Genomic DNA, 25,402 nt, shown 5'->3' on the forward strand with positions numbered 1-25,402 from the left:
TGTTTCCAACTTGATTACTCAGCTTTTGACAAAAATTAACGTTATGTAACGAGAATCTCAGACCTGATCTTCATTTCTCCACAATAGCTCTTCAAACCATTATTAATGATCCTGCAAGATTAATAATCATGCGACGCGGGGCGAGGGAACAAGGCGTCTCGAAATCAACTGAGGAGATGGTGTGCTCTTCAATAAGACATCAATTTTAGTGCTAGAGAAGTCGGAAAGGGTTGTTCCACCCTTATCTCCCTCTCTTCTCTTAGCGGCCTCCGGCTAAATGTAATTTCATAAAAAGACGCTACATACGGCCCATGAATGCTAAAAAATATCCCAAATGCGCCGATTAACATTTATTTTCACTTAATTGAGATATACAGACCGAGAGTCAATTTAGATGTGCAGTTTTAGAGCTTCAGTCATAACCCTTATCCATTTAGTTCGTCTTATGTCAACAATCATAGCGTGGTCTGCCTGTAACGTAACATTCAGGACAGTGCCAGACTACTCGCCCGCGACTAGTCCGTACAATCCTTGATACCTTTATTTTGCTCAAGTCAACTGGAAACTGATTTTAACTGTTAACGTGCGACACACTGATAGCCTTACAACTTCATGTCCCCATTTCCCACTGAAAATCGATTTTTGGTTTCCTTTTAAATGAGAAAATTTAAATGTGTTAGAGATTTACATGCTACAACAAGCTCTCCTAGCGACTCTGGATACTTTACCCTAACATGAGCGCGGTGACCGTAGGAGAGATCAATATTTCCTATCCCGTATCTACTCAAGTAGCTCTGTCTCTGTTCTAAGGCCCCATGAGTTGACAAAACTTTTCATAATACTGATTAATGAAACCCGAGAGTCGAAAATTCTTGCGTGTTCGTGAAAATGATATCACTTTCCACTGCCAGCGAAGCCTGAACGTAGTAGAAAAAACATGCACTTACGTTTTGACTGTCTGTTAAGTCTGTAGGTAGATTAAAGTGACTTAACAAATGGTCGAGGAAGTCTTTCTAATCAATTGAGATGTGGCGGAGAAGTGCATGCAAATTTGATGAAGTCTGGCAGCAATCACCAAAACTTCAACAGTAGCTACGAATATATTCATTTGTTAACGAGGGAAGCTCTCTCTTCCGCAGCCGGTAACGTACTGGACGTGAAGTCTTGAAAATTATCACACGGGGAGCTAACTTCAGTCAACACGCGTTAATTCCCCTCAAACGATGAGTGATCCGGAAAATCGTCATTTAGTGATCCAGTTAGTGGTGAAACTTGCAATTTATACGTTGGTTTTTTTTTTTTCGTGATTGGTTAACTCAACCTCATGTGTACAATATTATTTTTTGACATATAAAAAGCAGTTAATGCTCTTATATTTCCAGAGAATGTTTGATACACAAGATATTCTGTGGTGAACAGCGGGTAGACTTCGCTACGAGCGGCACCCCGTTTAATTGGCGTCAACTTCACTGATCGGAAGTGCAAGGGGAAAAAAATCTCTTCGAGCCTCCAAGGCTTAGCTACAACGACATATACTATGTCTTGTCGGTCATTTTTACAGTAACAAAGCAACAGAGCCCACGTTTTTGGCCAAAGTACAACGTTTGGCAACCGCACGTGTACGTTCATCAACAAAGGGTCGTACGGGATTACGCAAGAAGATTAATTTTAATCCTGACTGAATCACGCATTGTTTTGTTGTGGGACTTTGAATTGGCGCTCTTTTCGAACTCGTGTACGTTCAGCAAGAATAGGTCGTACGCGGTTATGCAAGAGGATTAATTTTATCCTGACTGAATCATGCATTTTTTTTGTGGGATTATGAAGTGGCGCTTTTTTCGAACACGTGGAATCAAAGTCTGACAAAAATAAGTTCTAATATCCATTTTTCCGTCCACTTAACCTCTAAGGGTCGTTGGAAAATGAAACGAAAAGTCCAGTTCCTTCACCGTCCCTATACTCTCACAGCGCTCTCATACGCATGGGAGTATTTTTATATATGTTGAGCGTAAGGTAAACAAATGCTCAGGGGATGAGCCGCAATGTTTTATATATAGCATCCTGTCCAGAGGAAGTGACGATACCTTCAGTCACCTCACCATGCTTCTTTAAAACCGGATTACTATCAAGCTTGCAATGCGAGATAATTTCGTTTTACATCTTTTTTACCATGCAATCAGCAAGGAAAAATTTGCAACTCGAAAACTATCCTAAACGGTAAGGCGAGTGTTTCAAAATCCAGTGTTTTAGGCACAGAAGATCACAGCAAGTGATTATGACTTTCTTCGTGTAACCGTTTTGCAAAATGAGAATAAGGTCGCACTTTCTGACGCTACTGCTGCCATCTGTGCACAAACACCAATGTAGAATGGAACTGATATGAATGTCACAAGTGACTCTGGGATAATTTTTCAGAATTAACAGAAGAAATTTTCGCAAATAATTCGTTTTTTATATCGAGAAAAGAAGTGTTTGTCAAATTAAGACGAAGTTAACAAACGCAGATGATCAGCTAAAACTGTAACGTAACGATGCTGTTGAACGGTTAACCCTTTGACTCCCAAGATCTGATTGCTGATTCTCTCCTTTTGCTGTTACACAGTTCCTTGTAAATTAGTTACAAGAATTTGGTTTAAGATCAAGATAAAACCGCTTCCTGATAAGTTTTAGTATTTGCATTAACCGTTTGGTAGAAAACGTATAGATTTCATAGGGACAAGTTACATGTTAGTCACTTCTGGGAGTTAAACGGTTAAACAAATTAGAAAGATATATTATACCTAGGGTTCCAATCAGGATTTCGCCCAGCCTCTTTTTTCAACAACCGAAAATTAATCATCTGTCCTTCTTGCTGCGTGACTGATCATGAAGATTTGATCTCGCTTATCGTAGGTTGTTATGTAACACGCACGTCCCCGTTATCGTCGCCTATGTTGTCGCGAAATAGATAAGGTCCTTAAAATTACAACAGATCATGCAAACTGAAGGATATGTCGATGAAACCTTTCTCTGAATCAAGCCGGGTTCACTCGTAACACCCTAAGACGTTTTTTGGGATGTCACGGAGCGCTGCGTGACATTGCAAGGAACATGCGTCACATCATAAATTTGTTCTGGGACTGACGTGAGGGGTGATGCACGTGCCGTTATCCTGGTCACGAGACATAAACCTTGGTTTACTCTAGAACTCACGCGATTACCAGACCGATCTGAAAAAAAAATTAATGTTAATGAAACCTTGACGGTCATAATAGAATCAAGCGGGGTATTCTACAAATGCAAGAATGGAGAAAGAGACAAAAGACAAACCGCGATATCTATTGAGAGCGTTTATACACTTTAAAGGGCGGAAAAACGTAAACTCACGTTCCTTTCTGTTTGGAATCTTAACATTGATTAGCCCCTTTAACGTTACGAGCAAAAACCGAGTGGTTAGGTTTGCCAGTCATGGACTCCGGGGGTATTCAACGAACGGTTTCCAAAGGCGATGTTTCCCCGACGGTTAGAATCCTTGCGTTATGACATCTCTATTATCTTCCGAATTCATATAACCTCCACTGGAAAACTTCAACCTTTGTACAACCCCATTTTATAGACCTCGAGCTTGAAAACTTAATAAGAGCAGCCCCGTTTTGTCCGTTATAAGATGCACTCTCTCTAAATGGGATGAAAGAGGTTTTTGAGATCCTCAGTCGGTTGGCATTATTAGAAGTGCGGATCTAATTCAATAATTTTTCACACTTTCGTGCCATCATCTCCATTATAGTTCTGACGAACAACTCTGTAAACAGTCCACGTGTTAAGCACGTGTGTCTATTGAAGTTTCGAAAGTTTAGCGGTATTAATTTTTTTGTGCACGTACTACTTCACTTTGGTTATAGTCGTTTAGCTCAAAAACCTGTTTTTTTTTCTCCTTAAATTATTTCATAACAAGTAATTAGAGCGGCATTTTTCAGTAATGTGCGAGCTGAGAGTCCTGACAAGACAAATACTTATAATAAAATCATACAGCGCTACAAACGACATGCTATAAAACACCAGGATTTGATCGGCGTGTGCCGAGGTATTCTGGTTATCGTGGTTATCGATTTATAAACAGTTTTGGTACAAACTTTGATAAATATAGCAACTTTTATTTTCATTGTTCGCAAATATTAAAATTATTCCTAAGAATGATTGCATTTTGAAATCTTGGATGTATGTGTACTTTTCTGTTTTATTTTCCTCCCTGGGTGGTTTTTTTTAAGACTACCTCACCCAGGGAGCCTCTTCAACTATTGTTTGCTGACTAATTATAATTCATGTGATCTTGTGTCCAATTTACCCCACTGGCAGGAAGCACGTTCGTATAACTTATGGCTTCTTGCCCAGAGCTGACGAACGACGCTGTTCCGTTTTTAGTCGGGAGAAAACTAGATTGAAATTGAGAAAGAAACCATTACGAGAGATCGAATGATAACTAGGAAACGGCAAAGAAGATTTCTGCCGAGGCGAACTTGGAGTGACGTGTTCCGGCCATTGAGAAAGGTGTAAGGAATGATACTGTTTCGTAAAGAATCGTGAGATAAACTGGATTGAAATTGAGATAAATACCAGTAAGTAAGATCGCCGGTTATTTTAAAGGAAAACCGCAGCAAAGAGGATTTCTATCGAGAACTTGGAATGACGCGATTCCGGCGATTGAGTGAAACGCATCTCTGCAAAAATTTTCGAAATTTAACCTTTTGAATCCCACTTTGAAAAATAAAAAAGTATTTCCAGTTGTCTCTCGTTGAAGAAAAAAATGCCCTAGCGCCATACCATCGATGAGAAGTATTTCGGTGACCCTAACCACTAAAGTATGTCAGAAAGTTTTCGGACAAATTTTGAAGCAAACGGAAGTCGATGGGAAGTCGACACGATGTTTGCAAAGCAACCACATGATCAAGTGATGACAATCCAAGGCAAGTTTGTGAAAATATTATCGATAGAATTTGACGTCAGTTCTTCAAACAAGTGTATCGTGTGAAAATTTCACAAACATTTTACAGTCACGATCGTAGAGAATGAAAACAAATGTGACGAAGCTCACACGCGCGCAGAAGCGAAGGTGATGCCTGGGGCAATGTTTGCGTATCCCACGTGCGGTACACAGCCAGCGCTGTCTGCGTGACAAGTGTGCATTTTGGTTCTATCAAACGCATGGAAAGTGCGTGTCGCAGAGGTCACCTATCTGGCTTCTTTCTTCAACTTTTAGTGGTTATTTCTCTAAGATGTGCAAGAAGAGAGTTTATAAGCAAAAAAATCGGGATACAAAAATAAACGAAAATTGTTTCTTAAAATTCAAATAAATTAATTCATGTGGTAAAAAAAAGTCAAATGAATTAATTACGTGGCAACAGAGAAACGAGGGTAAAGTTCACATACGTGTGCACGACAGGAAGCTGATATCAGCTATCATTGACCTTTCACGCGTCCTATTAGACATCTGATGAAAATGTACACGAGGAAAAAATAGTTTTCATAAATGCGAAGGTACTCCTCGGTACGATTCATTTGTAGACAAGTAACGGGCTGGCTAATCATCAGAGACAGAGATGTATATCCATGGATGGGACATCGCATTGAGCGTATTTTCTCGTGTTCTTGGAGTTGGCTGTCATCTTGAACAAGTTGACTCTAGTCAAATGTCAGCAGTTTTCAACCTGGACGAGGGGACGCTCGTAAAATTTTCAGTTATCTTCACATTCGTGACTTAGTTCGGGCATCGCAAGTTTGTAAGTTATGGAACAGACTGTCATACGACCGCCTATTATGGAAAATCGTCGACTTAAAGTATTTTTTATAGATCTCTCATCGACCCTATAACCTTCCAAACGCAAGCCTTCACTAGATTGCTGGAAAGGTTAACTGTCTCGACTTAAGTGGCTTTACTCTAACCGAAGAAACTCTGGGAGCTCTCGCCACTTATTGTAAGGAACTGCGCGTCTTGAAACTGAAAAGTGTGAAGTTTGCTACTCTTTCAAATGGCGCTTTCACAGGAAACCGTGGCCAAAATGAAATTATGTTCCCTAGCAATCTTGAGTACCTAGACATAAGGTGTTTCTCATGGAAACCCCCGAGTTTACATGGCAATTGCAGATCAGCTGAGCAATGTTCGATGGCTAGGACTCTGTGACCCTTTTTTCCGCGCAGTTTCAGCAAACGGCGGACTAGAAAAAACTATTGATAGCATGAACACCTGGAAAAACTAGATTTGAGCCATTGTGTGGCTACTCAAAGACCAGACATTTGATGGGGTTTGCACGCTGACAGCAATTTAGAAGTACGTAGTGTACGAAAATGCTCATTTCTGACCGGCAGCTTCGTAGAATTTCCTGGAGTCCTGCGCCGAGCTTAAAACTCTTATTCTGGACGGAATCAGTTTAGACGACGAAACTCTACAGAGAATCACTTGGCGATATTCTTCCTTGAAACATCTAGAGCTAGGATGGTGTCCTCTCGTTACTCCAACTGGGCTGAAGACAGCGCTACCACGCATAGCAAGAATCCAAAACCAGAGTACCTTGGACTCTGTGCTATGGGAAGTGGAAAGGCTTTGAATGATGAAATCCTGCTAGATTGGCGCAAGTCTATCCTACTGGCGAATTAGGCGTCTACAATCTTAAACGTGAGCCCGTTCACGATCTCTAAACACAACTTGGCGTCGTAAACGAGTTCAACAAGATTGCCCGTTTATCGAGCTGTTAGACACTACAGATTGTCCAGCAATTTATGCCTGCCATTCAACGCTATGCAGCGAAGTATTCGACAGTTTTCAAGATGATAAGACCAGCAAATTCACAACCACTCCAGGAGTTGAAGTCTTTAGGCAACGGAATGGCTCCATCAGCGCCACCCAGTTTGCCCGATCTAAGTACACTTTGGAAACACCTCTTGATAAACATTTTATTTCACTTAGTTTGGACTACTCTAATTATCATCGTAATGAAATGGAAAGGAAATCGAGGATGTTCTTGAAATCAAATCGATTTTGCGCGTTAATTTTCTCCCTATCGGACGGACCTCGTATATTCTCGATAATTTTTCCGTGGTCTCACATAACTTGCTTTAAAATATTTGTTCTAATCATAAGTATCCGATATGATTCTCGAGTAAAAACAGTTGCAGCGCTTGGGTTTTACTGTCAGAAGAGGTAGCAATAAATCTCTTGTTAAAAGCACCCCGAATGTGGATTAACACGATTTTTGTACAAAACTATTTATAGACGGTAAATACACATTTTGCGGGATACTCTAACAGAGCCAACTATTCAAATCGTAGAGGATATGTATTAAGCCAATGATTTGAAAGTGGGCATTATATTTTATTGTTTTAATAAATTAGCATGCTGTAACTAGTGTATGTTCATTCCTCGTTAGGACCACAGTGTCCGCCCCCCTCACAGCTCCGTACCGCCTCGGTCACTCTTCTGCGCCGCTTGCGCGATGCAATGAATTTGACACCGGTGTTGTTCAGTGTGCTCTCTAAATTTTTTCCTTGATCATCCCACAGCCATTTTCCAATTTAAAAACAGTGCAAAAAAGTTAACTATACTTGATACCAAGACATTTGAGTAGTATAGGGACCCGGTGAAAAGAAGTGAATTATTTATTTACACAACGACGATAACTCTCAACACGATTCTCACTGAATTTCGCTCAATCTGATTTCGCAAATGTCTAATAATTCCCTCTAAATTTAATCCTCAGTTCGATTTAAAAAGACCCCCCCTTCCTCACAGGAATGGTTCCAGCATCTCACACGCGTCACTGATCGCCTATAAAATTTAATCATTTAACGAACCTCAAGAACACACTGGTGGGGAAAATGGCACCTTATTCAAAATTACACCGGAAAAAAAAAATCATTAAATAAATCCCGGTCAGATCTAATCTTTGAAGACAGAAGTTTAAAATCGCTTGGGATGGCAGGAGTGTCATGCAGGTCGTCAGTAATCGTCAACTTTTAACTGGTCAATTGCATCTTGTAATGTGCACCTTGCGCGAAGCTTGACGACGCTTGATGCAGAAAAATCTTTGCAAATTAGGCTCTCGGCACTGAAATAAAAATGAAAGGGCGTGATCGCAGAAGGTTTTTCCTACATTTTCTCTGGTGGGGTACCTCAACTCGTTGTTACTCATCTGTTGAGCTGATTTCTTAGAAAGAAGATTTTCGACACAATTTTCTTTTTAAACTTCAATTAGTGTTCCTCGTCAATTTCTGTTCCGAAAATAACAATAAAAAAAGATCGGTTACCGTGCTTTTCTAGGAGATTCAGTGGGCCAAACTTACCCATTTCTGCTGTACTGGCACTAATAAAGCGCATCAATTCATCGGTTCACAGTGCTGGGGCTGGGAGGGCCTTTTCGAGCAAACTCTTGGAAAAAACTGATGGGCAGAAAGTGTCGAGCATAGGGAACCAGTGGATAGATAATTTGTGGGAAAATCACCGCAAATTGAAATGACAGCGACTCAAAAACGTTCCACGGAGTCTTTTCTTTTCAAGGCGGATCTTTGCATCCCTGGAGTAACGGGCAGGCTTATAACTTTATCTTTTGTTTTCCTTCGAAAGAGTTTTTTTTTAAATTTCCCAATTTAAAGGGGAACAAAGTGTACACCAAAATAATGAAAAAGAATTTAGGGTCAACTCTGCTCGTTCGAGAGCTAAAAAGAGTATCGTTCCTCTATACAGGGTCCGGGATTGCTAACAATACCTTGTCTCAGAATGCACGGGTTACTCATCTCTCCTGACTAGGTAATTTTTACACGCAGTATTGAGATGGCGCAGTGCAAAAACTGAGAAATCACGAATAACAAATTGAGGACGAACAAAAGGTGTGGGATTTTAGAATCTAGTATCGAATTCTCGGTCAATTATCCAAGTATTTACGTGCGAATGATGATCCCGTACTATGTCAGCAAAACAAAAATTTGCCTCATCGAAAGATAGATAGGAGGAAAAATACCTTGATTTCAGCTGGGGAGCGAAGGACTACACAGCGTGGACATGACCAGCTACGCCAGAGGACAGAGATTGCACGTAATATGAGATAGGCCTTGCTGCTGAGTGAATTTTAACAATTAAACTGATCCTGTTTAAATAAAACGCTGCTAAGTTTTGCTGTCATTTTTCAGATTCTACATGAAAACTATTACAGAGGGACAACTTTAAATCAAGTTTCATGAATACACCACGATGAATGGGAGGTTAACAAGAGTAGGACCGGTGTGGGATTATACCGTAAGCCGAAAAAAAAAACGTTTTCTCAGGGAAAATTACAAATTTAGAGTTTACCTTTGAGCGATTATTCTGTTTTCTGCTTTTGTTTAGTTATCTTCCTTTAGACCTTTCATATGAAAATTTAATTGCAATCTCCAACCTAAAAATCAGACCGGAATTGGAACAAAAATGTGATAGGTCCTCCTCGACTATTTGATGCTCATCACATTTTAACAGAGGTGTGAAATAGACTACATTCGTTGATTATTACTAAGAACATTATGTAATAGAGTAGTCCGATCGTCCAGGTGAGTGGAGACCTGAGAAGAGCTGTTGTCGGTAGTGGTGACTACTGATAACAGTCCTTCTCAGGATTACACTCATCCGGACGATCAGACAACACTCTACACTTAATGTATGGTCCCGAGGGAAACAGTTAGTTTTATTTTCCCGAGAGTCCTGATGAATTTGATCAGGGGCACGTGACCAAGAATCAGCCAATCACAGTGCTCGTTTTCACAGTGCTCGTTTTGTTGAGTTAAATTCTAGGTATATAACAATATCACATGTTACCCCCAGGTTCAAACCATTTATTGTATTAAGAACATTCTAACATGGCTTCTTGTCCTCTCTCTACCCATGTCACTGGGTCTTTTGCAAAGGCGCAAGTACAACTTCAGGATCTTAACCCGACAATTGTGTATTCATTCTTTACCGATCTTTCTCTGGACTTTTTCAGCCACCTCCTCCACAGATAGACCACGCTCAAATAATAAGCTCCAGTCAATATGTTTGGGTTACCGTATTTTACCGTGTGTAATAACGCACTTTTTTTCTATAAAAATAACCATCAAAATCACGGTGCGTATTATACACGGTTTTTCTATTGTTTTTTAAGCACGTCCTAATTTGCATACATTAAAACACAACAAAGAAAGTAACAAAAGCCTAGTAGTAATTGGTCTTTATTAGCCAGTCAATATGTTTGGGTTACCCGGTGGCTGGTTAATTCAAGTTGTGAACGAGTCGCCACCACAGTTAAATATATTCGGTGTAAGGCAACTTTTCGAAACGTTTGTGGCTTTATACTCTGTATTTTATCCTTATCAATACAATCACGCCATCGATAACCAGATCAAAAACGTCAAAATTTTTATTGTGAACTTTCCTCGCTGATATCCCAGGAAATTCTTGGCATTACAGTCTCTTGTTTTGCAGTTGCTTTAATTTGCATTGGTCATTAACTACGTTTGTTTTTCTGTTAAAACGCCACTGTCTGGCGCAAGAAGATAAGTCAGTCTATGACACCGCGTGCTCTCAAAGAAACGTATTATAATTTTCTTTTATGAACTGTAACGTACCTTTTGAGCAGATAAGAGAAACAGATCATAGATATAGACTGGAGTTTCTGGTTCATTGGTAGTCTAAGATATAAAAATAAGTTGAGGAGTTAAGTCCAGAATAGCTAGGGTCTTAAAATGGCTCCTTAACAAGATTTGGTATGGGCTAAGAGTACTTGAGTACCCGCCCAAGATCAGAGTACGCCCTCTCATCAGATCTTGACGTTCATGATGTTTTCCTGTTTGCCTGATACTAGTTACTAGGAAAGTTACCTTATATTCACAATTACAGGCCTTCCCCAATACACTCACTTGAGCCATTAGTTAAAGGTTTCTGTGTGCGACAGATCCTTTTCATGGAACTGATATTCCAGAGACTTATGGTGCGTAATATTTAAGTAGACTCATTGCCAAGAATTTCAAGAGTTGATGTTATAGTGTTCCGCAGGTAGGGAGTTGACTTCTGCATTTACAGCAGATGTGTCTTGATGAATATTCAATGCCTGAAGCGATTTTACTGAATCATGGTCATTTGAATATGTTACGTCATTCGACACACGCAAAATTAGAATTTTATGTTCCATTTTTCTATCCTCAAAAAAAATCATGTTTCCTTCACAGAAACGGTATATACCCGGCTTTAATTTCTTTTCAACTGAATTTGACTAAAACGAGGCTTAAGAAAAAAAAAAGCGGATGAAACGCCAGTGATAAAAGACGAAATTTTGTGAAGCAACAATATTAATATTTGAGTATACTAATACCAATGTTTTACATAAACAATAAACATGCCATTTCTCTCTAAATTTAGAGACTTGCGTCCATATCTCCACTATACTTTGTAAGTTAAATTCTTCACTTTTATTTTACATATTTTCGCGATCAGAATTTAGCGTCTTAACTTAAATAAATGAAAGAAATCAGACAAAAATCGTAACATGTGTCGAGCCCGCGTTTTTTTCTTTTGATTTTAGATAGTTTACATTTTGTTATTCCGACCTACCTCAGCAGATAGCTTGTTCCGTCATCTTTCACACCCCCTATTGCCACATCATAGTTACTGATATTATTTGGTGCTACTCCAGCAACACCGAAACCAACCCAACCTGTGGTTCTTACTGCACCATAAACTCCAGTCTGTCTGCGAACTCATAGTAGTTGTAGGAAACATTGTAATTTCCTTTGTCATCGAGTATGATCATGTTGGAGTACATGTTATACATACTGCTACTTTTTGTGGAAGCCACAAACAGCGCTAAAATACACAACTGTACAACAGCCATTTTCTTCGTCAAAGATCGGCCTCGCCTTCACTGAGGAACAGTAGCCTTGAATGACCGTGCATTTTTGTAATTGTCCGTTTTATAGCCTTTTTTTTCTAATTACTTACGTAGCCAATATCTGTCGGTGGTATATTTTGTATTTTTACCTTTGTTTTGGCTTCAAACAAGCTAAGTGCGATAACAGAGAACAGGAAGCAGCAATTAGAGGAAAAAAAAAGATATGCGAAGAGAATATTCAAGTGGAAAGTTTTCAGTGATAACAGGATGGGAAACCAAGGAAACCAGTTGTTTTCTGAATGAGATATTTTCCTTTTACGGTGAATCTGAAGAGATCAAAATTGAATCATGCAAAAGCTGGAAGAATTTGTTAACTTAATCAGATGAGCACGGAGATCTCAACTACTATTCCGATAAAGGAAGTGATAAACTGCAAGCGAATGAAGTGAAAGAAGGGTAGAAAATACATAGGTAAAAAAGTGACATCTTAACCAGCTGAAAATTAGCCAATGATATCTGAGAAATATCCAAAAGGCAAAATCTATCTAAATTTAGGCAATTGGTCGTTAATTTTGGACCTACTTATAACACATAACCGCTGGTCTTTAAGCGTGAGTCCAGCATTGGAACAGTATTGGTCAAGTAAGATAAATTAATCAACTACCTTCGCTTTCAACCAATATCGATGCAAAGTTTTCCCCACTTTGAATACGCATGTACTTGACTTAACGTTTAAATATGTCAGTTGTCAATATATCTGATGACTCTTAAGTTCAGGAAATTTAATCAAGCCACGTCACTGTTTGTTTATTTTGAAAAATGTAGTCTCGCTTTATAAAGTTTCTCATTTTGCAATCAGCGTCACCGACTTCTTTCGATTATGTGACCCCTGCGTTAATTTCAAAATCGACTTGATTACTCGGCATTTTTACGAGGGACCGGCGTCTGCTCAGGGCACACCAAAAGGGCAACTACATGTCATTTTTTAAAAATAAATTAATTACCCTGCCTTAGAGACCTAAGCAGCATGATTTTTGTCTTCGTTCAGCCGTAACGAACAAACGGCTTCTTCATTTTTGTAATGTAGCAAAGGCAGTAAAAAAAAACTGTTTGTTACTGCCTTGAAATTGTGAGTTTTGATTGAGATTACTGTCAACAAGATCCGGTCAAATTTCCAAACTTTCATTTCATTTACTCTTTATTTAGAGAAAACACTGAAACTAAATTTGCTGGGGAAAAAAAAACTTTTTAAAACTTTTGTTCCATACTTTATAAGTTTTTCAGTGATATATAGTTTTTATGGTTTCTTTGAAAGTAGGGCGCGTAGAACGATTTTTCAAAATTTTTTTTTCCAAAATGTTTCCTTGTTTCCTTACATTTCGATGTTTACTGTGCATTTTGTTGCATATTTGTCGTCTTCACTTGAACTCTCTCGACGAGGCCGTACAGTTCATGATCATCAAGGCAGGCAAAGCGCTAGTTCCTCTTTTTCTTCCTTCTTGTTCCTCACTGAGGAGGGGGGACGGAAGCCAAACCCCAGATCAAAACTTAGCACATTTTTTTTTCTCCAATTCCGATATTTATCACTTATACTTGAAATTACTTTGCGAGTATTGGGAAAACTGTGAGTTTGAAATGTTTTCAAATTGCGCCGGTAAATATTAAAAGTGTGACGTCCCAACAAGCTGTGTTTACATACTCTCATCTAAACTAACCAGTTGACCTATGAGAGCGTGCGAACTATCTCAATTATTTTAGAACCATCACTAGTTACAAAAGTGTGACGTGCAAAACCGAATTACAGTCACTTGGCTTTTTTAGTAGTTTTGGCTTTGATCATGCAAATCACACCTGCTAGAAAATGAAAAGTTCACGAAGACAATGAGTCCATTATCACGCAAAGATAGCTTAGCGTTAAAAAAAAATAGACTTAGGTTGTACTGTGGTCGATCTTGTGATGAAAATCAAACCTTTCAAAGGGGTAAAACTGAAACCTGACATTTCCTGTTGAAAAAGAATAACATTTTTCATTTTTCATGTTCAATTACATCATGAGCGATAAAAGTGTGACGTACGAAACCAAAATACTGTGTACTTATTGATGGAGTGGTAGGGGCGCAGCGAGGTCCTTTCTTCTTCATGACCCTGAGCTTAATATTTTCTTCACTGGCCCCACCAAATTCGGTCAATGAGCATTTTATCATGACCACTAACTGTTAAAAATTTCAACCTAAATGGAACGCGATAGACGGGCATACGGGCACACAAGAAGTATGCAATTTAAAACTTTTCCCTTTATTTCGATAAGCCCAGGGGGGGGGGGGGGGGGGAAGGGAATAACCTAAACACACGTGATCTGGATACCTAAAACACTGTGACAGCGGAAGTTAGGAAGGTTGGGAAAAGTAATTCGTTATTTTTGTTGTTTCATTTTGAAAGCATCATCAGCCACACTGTCAACATCTTGGTAAGTGCGATTGAAAATCTTTCCTAGTCACTCGGTTTTTATCAGCTTTAGTTATTTAGTAACTGTAGAGAGGTAAGGCACTTATGGCAAAGCCCAGTACCTACTTTTTGATCTTTATGTTTGCGATACGTCACGTTTCGAGTGTTAGCCCTTCGTTAAAGCGGTTGATGGCGCGATTGAATAGTCACCACGGCGAAATAAATTGGTTTTACGGCAACTTTTTCAAATCTCTGTGGCTTTATACCGTAATTTATCCTCATTAACTAAAAACGTTATTGAGCATTGTACAATTTGAGAAATTGATGATCATAAAACTGGACTGTCCCACGTTGATATAGGAAATCCGTAGTGCTTCATTACGTGGTTTTCCAGTGGCTACGATCTCCACTAGCTATTAACTTGACACTTTTTAGGAGGGTTTAACGACCGATTCCAAGATTGCGGTAGACTCCAATTGAATCTCCGTTTTCTGCTTGTACACAAATGTTTCATGGTCGAGATACTATTCGCTTAAGTTTTTAGATACTAGCGGCGGGTTCTACGGTACATATGTTTCTAAACGCCGTAATCCCTTTTTTTTTTCTGTCTGTTTAAGCGCCAGTCTCGCATAAGAAGATAAGTCATGACGCTGCGCACTCACGAAGAGAGATTTTAAGTTTTAATTTTCTCAGAGAAACTAAAACTTTCTTAAATTCACTGTTATTGCATACAGAGTATAAGCGTACTTTTGCGTTGAACGGATGCTTCCTCACCATAAAATTGCTTTCTCAAACCGTAATGGTTTCATACAATATATTTCAACCTTATTATAACTAAGATTGTTCAGCATTGTTTAGTTTGAGAAACTGATAGTTTCCACAATCACGTGATCAAAAACTAAATTCAATCCTATATTAAGGCATAGTTATAATGCAGAATGTCTTTTACCGATGTCAGCAATGGCGGCCCAAGCTCACATCCGAGGAAACGCAAACGATTAATTCATGAAAGCGTCACGCGTTGTGTGACTTGGTGCTAAGTTACGAAAGTTGAACATGTTATAAACATGGCCAAATTTTTTTTTAACCGTTAGCCGTAAAAGCCATCACCCCGAAAACGAAATTTCTCCGTTTTTTTTAGAAATCAGGTAATGTTGACATCAATACTAAATTAAACGGGAAGCAAGCTTGTCAAGCTGGCAATTGTTTGTTATTTTTTAAAGACATGGAAGAACCTAAGTTCCCCATATATAATTTTTATCATTCAAATGATCGCTGGTTGTTATTGCCCTCTAGTTGCAAGTTTCTTGCGATTGTCTGAGGAAAAGAGGAAAAAAAAAAGGTTGAAAAGCACTATTGCCATTGGGAGTTTTCAGGAAAGTCCTTTCCGGATGCGCGGATCCTACAACGTAACTGTAGTCCAGTCCATTTCCCCCACCTCTCTACCCTTCTCAAAAGAAATATGAAGGACTATTAAGTATAACTATTGATTATTACTGAAAGTCAAGCTACCCTCCTCATTTACTTGTTGCCATATTTCAGTCATTGGATTAACACCTTCAAAGATAAGACCAGTGATGTGGTTATGTTCAAGCAAATTACCGATCCACTCCACTCCGTCCGTTTTTTTTTTTTTTTTTTTTTTATCAATTATTTCAGTTGTTTTTTTTTGTCTTCGATCATGCAAATCACACCCTCAAGAAAATGAAAAGTTCACGTGTACAATGGGTCAGTTTTTACGCACAGATAGCTTACTGTTTAAAGACAGAAGCTTTAGTTGTACGCTCAATCTTATCGATCTCGTGATGCAAATCCTAACGAACTAAAAGGGACGAACACTGAAGCCTGGCGTTTTCGAATAAACAAAGTAAGATGTGTGTCATTTTTGGATGCTCAGATCCATCATTAGTTAGAAAAGTGTGACGTGCCAAACCAAAATACAGTCACTAAGTTTTTTTTTAGTATTTTTAGCTTCGATCATGCAATGCAAATCACACCCGCTAGAAAAATGAAAGTTCACGAAGACAATGAGTCCATTATCACGCAAAGATAGCTTAGCGTTAAAAAAACTTAGGAACTTGGATCGATCTGTTCCACGTTCAATTACATCGTGTGTGATAAAAGTTGGACGTACAAAACCGAAATACTGTGTTCTTATTAACTGAGTGGTAGGGCCGGAAGGAAAATTATTTGGCTCGGGGTCATGACCTATGGACCGAGCGCAGCGAGGCTCAAGCTTCATCACCCAGAGCCAAATATTTTCTCCACTGGCCCCACTAAATTCGGTCAATAAGCATTTTATCATATGACCACTGACCATTTTCAACGTTAATGGGAAGCGATAGACGGGCATGCGAACGCACAAAAAATATGCAATTTTATTTCGAGTAGCCTAGAGCAGGAGGGAATAACCAAACACACACGTGATCTAGATACCTAAAACGCCGTGACAGCGGAAGTTCGGAAGGTTGAGAAAAGTGCGGAGTGTAATTCATTATTTTTGTTGTTTCATTTTGAAAGAATCAGCCACATTGTCAACATCTTGGTAAGTGCGATTGAAAATCTTTCCTATTCACTCGGTTTTTATCAGCCTTAGTCATTTAGTAACTGTAGAGAGGTAAGGCTCTCATGGCAAAGCCCAGTAGCTGCTTTTTCGAGCTTTGTTTTTGCAATATTAGTTATGTCTCGTTTCGAGCGTTAGCCTTTCATTTAAGCGGTTGATGGCGCGATTGAATCGCCACCACAGTGAAATAAATTCGTTATCCAGCGGTCTTTTCAAATCTCTGTAGTAGCTTTATACCGTTTAATTTATCCTCATTAACTAATGTTATTGAGTATCGTTTAATTTGAGAAACTGATGATCATAAAACTAAAATCAGACCTTTTTATGTTGTGGACTGTCCTCGCTGAAGGAAATCCGTGGTGCTTGATCAGGTGGTTTTCCAGTGGCTGTGACTCTACATCAGCTATCAACTTGAATCTGTTTAGGAGGGTTGAACGAACGATTCAGAGATCGCATTAGATTCGAAATGCCATATTTCTATTGTACACAAGCGTTTCATTGTCGAAATACCCTTCACTTAAACCTTTGGATACTAACGGCGGGTTCTGCGGTACATATTTTTCTAAAGCCGTAATCTGTTTCTTTTTTTTTTTTTTTTTTTCCGTTTAAGCCCCAGAGTCTCGCACAGGAAGATAAGTTGTGAGGCTGCGCGCTCACTAAGAGACATGGTTTATTTTCTCAGAGGAGTGAAACTTTCTTAAATTCACTGTTATTGCATTCATAGTATAAGCGTATCTTACCGTTGAACGGATGCTTTATATTTCCACCGTTAATTTCTTTCTTCAAACCGTTAAGGTTTTATACAATATATTTCAACCTCAGTAGTTAAGATATTGTTAGGCATTGTTTAATTTGAAAAACTGATGGTTTCAACAATCACGTGATCAAAAACTAAAATCAATCCCATATAAAGATATATTCATAATGCAGAATGTCCTTTACTGATCAGTGTCCAAGGTGGTCCAAGTTCACGTCTCGAGAAAAAGCAAACGATTAATTTATGATAGCGTCACGGGTTGTGTGACTTATGTGTTAAGTTATGAGCGAAGTTATGAGCGTTGAACACGTTATTAAGAATAGAATGGGGAGCGAAATATGGTCGATTTATCACGAGAAATATTTCGAGAAATCAACATTTAACACGTAAAATCAATAAAAGTACACACATCTTGTGTGTCCATATTAGTTTCTGGCGATTTCTGCCGTTTTAAGCTTACTTTGCCATCGCTGTTATTCCCATCCCCACAGTGACACCTCGCATTAATCGAGCGTCCGTCCCAATCAACCAAGCAGACAGCTGTCCCCGTGATAGGTCTGCAATTCCTGATCCATAATAGGAATGCACGATAGAAGCGGCACCAGGATCGTGCATGCTATACCACTGGAACATACCACAGAAACCTTTTCCAGCCGCTCGAAATTGTTGATGACTTCCCTTACCACAGTAGACTTACCAGTTCCCCCCTTGGCCAGTCCCTAAAAAGTTATGACCCTTACAAGCCAAGCATACAATCTCCGCCCGTCCGTGAGATAAGTGAACGCTCATATTGACGACATGCTAATAACCACCAAACTACTCTACTGAATATTATGGAGAACGAGTTGTCACAGGAAGAAAAATTATGAAATAACATAATGAACATCACTTGACGATCTGCGTGCTCAAGGAATTGGCTGAACTAATAGAAATTTTATTGTCCTTTACAATGAATTTCTGGTGGCTAAATAGGCATTAACACCAACATAACTGTAAGGGGATAGATTAAGGGTAATTCGGCCAAATCTTGCAGGCTTTTCTTTTTATCCAGAAGTTTAGTGACATCACCTTGGAAAGGTAAATGCAATCGACGGTAGGGCATCATGTGGACAATTATATTTACTAATTTCAGGGACATTCGTCTGATAAATGCGCTCATTGCTTTTAAAATGAACAATCTTTGCAAATGTTGCCATATTCCCGAATGTCAATAACTTACGTGATCATCTCTCGGTAATGAACCAAAAGAACGGTGTTTCAATAAAATCGAGCGAGGGAATTTCCAGTACAAACATTTTGGACGGTACATTATTATTTAAACTGTCGAATATTCCGAGAAAACTAGAGCAATTTTCTCATTAATCATTCTTGTATTATTCATGAATAAGAAATAAAATAGAGTGATCCTAATGGTCTGCATTGCACATACGTTTTGACAGCCGGTTTAACAAAATCAATAAACTAAGAATGGGGAAACTAGAACTTATATTGTAGACTATTCCTTTCTGATTCCTTTCTGATTTCTTTTGATTTCCATCGATTTTTCATTAGCTGAATTTGTATTTTATTCTTGTCTTTTTTGTTTGTTTTTAATCAAAGCGAATAATGCCTCAAAAATAAATCAGCGAGTCAGGCTATGACACATGGCAGCAGTTTGTTTCCTTTGAGAAAAGGTAGCTTCCTTACCTCACAATACATGATATAACCAAGCCTCTTATTCTTCAATCTTCTTCAGATGATTGAATCAATGAGCTTCATTATCAATTAAGAAGGGACTCTCTTTTCCCATTTCTTTCTGTTTCCGGTTTCCTAATTATCTGCCTTAAGAAAGTTGAGACACTGGGAAGAAATTTTTTTAGTTTCCTCATACGATTAGAAAGACCAGAAGTTCTAGTTCGATCACAAATCCTGTGACAAATTCTTAGTAACAATGAAACTTTTTGATTTCAAAATGAATGTAGTTTAAGTCAGGCACAACTGTCTATCACCTGAGTGAAATGTGAACAAAGGTAGAAAAAACTGAATATTAAAACCAAAACTCTTAGTAATTTTTTTTTTTTTTTTATGCGATTATTTTTGGTCTATTTGTTTATAACCTGTATGAGCTTTCTTAACATTGATTTATTATATTCCAATTGTAACTGTTTTAAAAAACTACAATTAATTCCATTGTCATTCCTATAAGCCCATTTGCGGATAATCTTTAAGTTCTCTTTGAAGTTTGTAAGACTTTTCACTAATCTTCAGACTGCTCCAACATCGAAGATGTACATAATAGATTTTTGGCTTTTAACGTTCACTCAAAAAAGAGATGAAAGACAGAAATCGGTAGGAATATAATTCGACCTAAGGGCAAATGTTTTTTTTACATCACGTGACGAGATGAAGGAACCAAAAAACTTAGGGTCAAAGTATAATATATAGATTTAGCCAAGCCTAAAAGCGGAGCTCGTTTTTTTTTTTTTTTTTTCCCCGCACGTCTCAAGGGCACAACGCCTTGCCCCGGCCAGGACTAGAATCCGGGTCGCCCAACTCGCAGCCCAGTGCACTGACCTGAACTACTGGACAAAGCCGTGGCGTTGGCGTACCCGCGGTACAGCTGACCACGCATGTTAAAAGAAGCACCTTGTACGGTCGTACGGTCGTACATCCAATTTTTTCGGCTTGATGGGCTACTACTATTTTGCATAATTTTGGGGCTACGCTCTGCGAGCTCCGCTTATTTACGACAGTGACCCAGTGAGTTAAGTCTAGTTTCTACGGTTCGCTTACCTGCGAGTTAACAAAGTTGATGTACTTCAACACGGAAGCTGAGTCAGTTCAGTAGTAAACTTGGTCTGCTGTCATTTCCAATTCTTCTCCAATAATTCTGGAGAGCCTTACGCAGATAACACTGACTGTCAGTTCCAATATTGGAATTGAAATTTCATGTATGGGACTTGCTTCTTCCATGACAAATGCACAGTGAACTTGGTTAATGACATTTTTCAAACGGAAGTAAACGACGGCTGAAATTCATTATCATGGCCAATTTACATTGTCAACTCAGTTGGTAAAGCCAAATAGTTTTTTAATACCCCACCAAAGTTTCTTCAAAAACTTACCCCGTTGTTTATAGAAACTATGCATGTGGAAAGTTCTCATTGCAAAAGTTAAGATAAAGTCTGTCAGTTTTTTTTTATCTTTGTCCAATGACTTTAAAGTCATGTAATGTTCTGCAAAAATCTCAACTTGAGGAAAATAAAAAGGTGACCAACCGACTTCTTTTTTTTTTTTTGTTTTTAAGTGGATATTGTGAATTCTAACACTTTCAGCTTGTTACAAATAGTTTCCGGGTGTAATCGACCCAGCCCGTTTTTGTAACTTAACATGTGTGTTCCTGTTTGAAGTGACTCGTTATTATCAAGATTATCGACCATTTAGTATTGTGTTACTAAAAATAATGTTTCCCTGATAACAGTTGAGGATTGCAATGGAAACCTAACAGCAGAATGACACCTTTCATGAGCCTCGCCTTATTTGTTGCCCTGTTCTTGCTCAACTCAGATCGCATTCAGAAAGCCATTGAGATATGCAGCGAATGTTTGATTTTGCTAATGGCACCGATCAAAACAGCAAAGACCAATTTGATTCAGCACTGCTACAATTTTACAGCGCGACATCTATACCATTCTTTTCAGCGCTTATCGTCATATCTCTGACTACATAAGTGCGGAAAGATACGGAAGGAAACTGTTTGCCTTATACAGAGGGTATGGAATTATGCTTTATAAACTTGGCGAAAGCCTAAAAGCAAAGGGAATATTTTGAGAGGGCCCTTGCCATAACAACCAAAATTGGCGACAGAGGAGGGGAAGCATCATGTTATGGAAACCTAGGTACTGTGTTTTGGTCGCTTGGCCAATACGACAAGGCTGAAGAGTATCTCCAAAAAGCGCTTGTCATCACAACTGAAATTGGCGACAGAGGAGGGGAAGCATCATGTTATGGAAACCTAGGTACTGTGTTTAGTCGCTTGGCCAATACGACAAGGCTGAAGAGTATCTCCAAAAAGCGCTTGTCATCAGAACTGAAATTGGCGACAGAGAAGGGGAAGCATCATGTTATGGAAACCTAGGTACTGTGTTTAGGTCGCTTGGCCAATACGACAAGGCTGAAGAGTATCTCCAAAAAGCGCTTGTCATCAGAACTGAAATTGGCGACAGAGAGGAGGGGAAGCATCATGTTATGGAAACCTAGGTACTGTGTTTAGTCGCTTGCCAATACGACAAGGCTGAAGAGTATCTCCAAAAAGCGCTCTTCATCATCACAACTGAAATTGGCGACAGAGGAGGGGAAGCATCATGTTATGGAAACCTAGGTACTGTGTTTAGTCGCTTGGCCAATACGACAAGGCTGAAGAGTATCTCCAAAAAGCGCTTGTCATCAGAACTGAAATTGGCGACAGAGGAGGGGAAGCATCATGTTATGGAAACCTAGGTACTGTGTTTCTGTCGCTTGGCCAATACGACAAGGCTGAAGAGTATCTCCAATAAAAAGCGCTTGTCATCAGAACTGAAATTGGCGACAGAGGAGGGGAAGCATCATGTTATGAAACCTAGGTACTGTGTTTACGTCGCTTGGCCAATACGACAAGGCTGAAGAGTATCTCCAAAAAGCGCTTGTCATCAGAACTGAAATTGGCGACAGAGGAGGGGAAGCATCATGTTATGGAAACCTAGGTACTGTGTTTAGGTCGCTTGGCCAATACGACAAGGCTGAAGAGTATCTCCAAAAAGCGCTTGTCATAGAACTGAAATTGGCGACAGAGAGGGGAAGCATCATGTTATGGAAACCTAGGTACTGTGTTTAGGTCGCTTGGCCATACGACAAGGCTGAAGAGTATCTCCAAAAAGCGCTTGTCATCAGAACTGAAATACGACAAGGCTGAAGAGTAGGTCGCTCCAATAAAAGCGCTTGTCATCAGAACTGAAATTGGCGACAGAGGAGGGGAAGCATCATGTTATGGAAACCTAGGTACTGTGTTTCAGTCGCTTGGCCAATACGACAAGGCTGAAGAGTATCTCCAAAAAGCGCTTGTCATCAGAACTGAAATTGGCGACAGAGAGGGGAAGCATCATGTTATGGAAACCTAGGTACTGTGTTTAGGTCGCTTGGCCAATACGACAAGGCTGAAGAGTATCTCCAAAAAGCGCTTGTCATCAGAACTGAAATTGGCGACAGAGAAGGGGAGGCAACTGACTATGGAAACCTAGGTACTGTGTTTAGGTCGCTTGGCCAATACGACAAGGCTGAAGAGTATCTCCAAAAAGCGCTTGTCATCAGAACTGAAATTGGCGATTGGCGGAGGGGAAGCATCATGTTATGGAAACCTAGGTACTGTGTTTACGTCGCTTGGCCAATACGACAAGGCTGAAGAGTATCTCCAAAAAGCGCTTGTCATCAGAACTGAAATTGGCGACAGAGGAGGGGAAGCATCATGTTATGGAAACCTAGGTACTGTGTTTAGGTCGCTTGGCCAATACGACAGGCTGAAGAGTATCTCCAAAAAGCGCTTGTCATCAGAACTGAAATTGGCGACAGAGAAGGGGAGGCATCATGTTATGGAAACTAGGTACTGTGTTTACGTCGCTTGGCCAATACGACAAGGCTGAAGAGTATCTCCAAAAAGCGCTTGTCATCAGAACTGAAATTGGCGACGACAGAGCGAGGGGAAGCATCATGTTATGGAAACCTAGGTACTGTGTTTACGTCGCTTGGCCAATACGACAAGGCTGAAGAGTATCTCCAAAAAGCGCTTGTCATCAGAACTGAAATTGGCGACAGAGAAGGGGAGGCAACTGACTACGGAACCCTTGGAACTTTTTTTAGAACTGTTGGTGATTTTGAAGCTTCGGAAGTATGCTTGGAGAAAGCTCTATTCATATCCAGAGATATTGGAGATGGAAGAGGAGAGTTTGATATCCTCCGAGGTTACGCCGTTTTGTATTTATGTCAAGATAAAATCAAAGACTCTCTGTCGTGTCTTCACCTGTGCATTGAAAAGTATGAGGAGCTGAGATATTTCTTGGGCGCCAATGATCAGTTCAAAACATCATTTCTGGAGGACAGGAATATTCCCCTACAAGCGGCTATCTACTTTGCTTTGTGACACCGGAAATGCTCGGGATGCTCTTTATGTTGAGGAGTTGGGTCGAGCTAGAGGCCTATCAGACTTAATGGCAGAGAAGTACTCGGTTGAAACGCACATCTCTGCTAATCGACAATCTTGGTTTGGCATTGAGGACATTTTAAGAAAGAAAAGAAACTGTACTTGTCTGTACATTTCTTATTTTCAGAATCGTCTGCATTTGTGGATCTTGAAAACAAGTGGAGTCCTTCACTATAGAAGAGTATCACCAGAAGAGAGAATCTAGTTCAGGGCTGGGTTACCCAAAGATTTGTCTGTGAGTCAATTTTTGGATTATAATTTCCGGAGTCTTGGTATTTTGCCCACTAAAGATTGTGAAGATCGGTCTTTAAATACGATTAAATTGCAACCTCTCTCCCCCGCGCAAAAGAGCTCAGCAAGATTGCGACTTTTGGACGAGGACGAGGACGAGGACGAGGACGAGAAAGTGATTTCAAGTCTATACTTGTGTACAAAATGTTCATTGCCCCCGTTTATGATTTGCTTGATGAGCCTGAAGAAGTATTATTTCCTGACCGCAGGTTGTACAAAGTTCCCTTTGCTGCCCTGAGTGAAAAGGAGGGAGCCGAATACTTGTCAGAGACTCATAAGATCCGTATCATTCCTTCGTTGACAACACTCAAGAACATTCAAGATAGTCCAGAGGACTATCACAGCAACACTGGTGCCTTGGTAATAGGCAATCCCAAAGTTAATTGGCTGCAATCATTGCCAGCTGCAAGAAAGGAAGCGGAGATGGTCGGACAACTGGTGGGTGTTCCGCCTCTAGTTGAAGAGAAAGCAACGAAGCAGGCGGTACTGGAGCGGATAAGTTCAGTGAGCTTGATACATTTTGCTGCCCATGGTAACGCGGAAAGAGGGGAAATTGCACTCTCCCCCAATCCCTGTCCCAACAGTCAAACCGCTCTCCCACCGAAGGAAGCTTACATGTTGACGATGGCTGATGTCTCACGAGTGAAAGTCAGAGCTAAACTGGTGGTACTTAGCTGCTGTCACAGTGGAAGTGGAGAGATAAGAGCCCGGGAGTTATAGGAATTGCCCGTGCGTTCTTAGGATCCGGTGCTCGCTCGGTGTTGGTTGCACTGTGGGCCATTCCAGACTCAGCAACAGAGCAGCTGATGAGTCGGTTCTACGAACACCTCATTGAAGGTGGAAGTGCCAGTGATCCCTTCATCAGGCCATGAAGTGGATGAAAAAACCCCTTGAACAAAATCTCTGACTGGGCTTCGTTTACGCTGATTGGAGATGATGTGAGACTCGAGTTTGACAACCAGCGGCAAGACTCGGTGAGAACAGGTATTTCATAAATTAAAGTTAAATTAGATGTGAGGATGGTTATATATATATATATATATATATATATATATATATATATATATATATATATATATATATATATATATATATATATATATATATTTACGCACCCTTTTTTTTTTTTTTCCTTTTTCAAGAGTTACTATCTTTGCTCTCTGGTGTAAAATATAGAATCTCACAGATGCCTCTCTACCAACGAGACACAAGTAATAGCCAATTATTTTTATATATCGTGCTTGGTGTAATTGTGTTTGCTTTATATCCAAAAT

General features: G+C 39.6%; 1 pseudogene; it reads left to right on the forward strand.

The window, feature by feature from the left end:
• The first annotated feature begins 5,568 nt into the window (after positions 1–5,568).
• Positions 5,569–23,777, forward strand: LOC136282986 (uncharacterized; annotated as a pseudogene).
• Positions 23,778–25,402: the final 1,625 nt, after the last annotated feature.

Source organism: Pocillopora verrucosa, chromosome 8 (assembly GCF_036669915.1).
Source record: "Pocillopora verrucosa isolate sample1 chromosome 8, ASM3666991v2, whole genome shotgun sequence".
NCBI classification, from domain to species: Eukaryota; Metazoa; Cnidaria; class Anthozoa; order Scleractinia; family Pocilloporidae; genus Pocillopora; species Pocillopora verrucosa.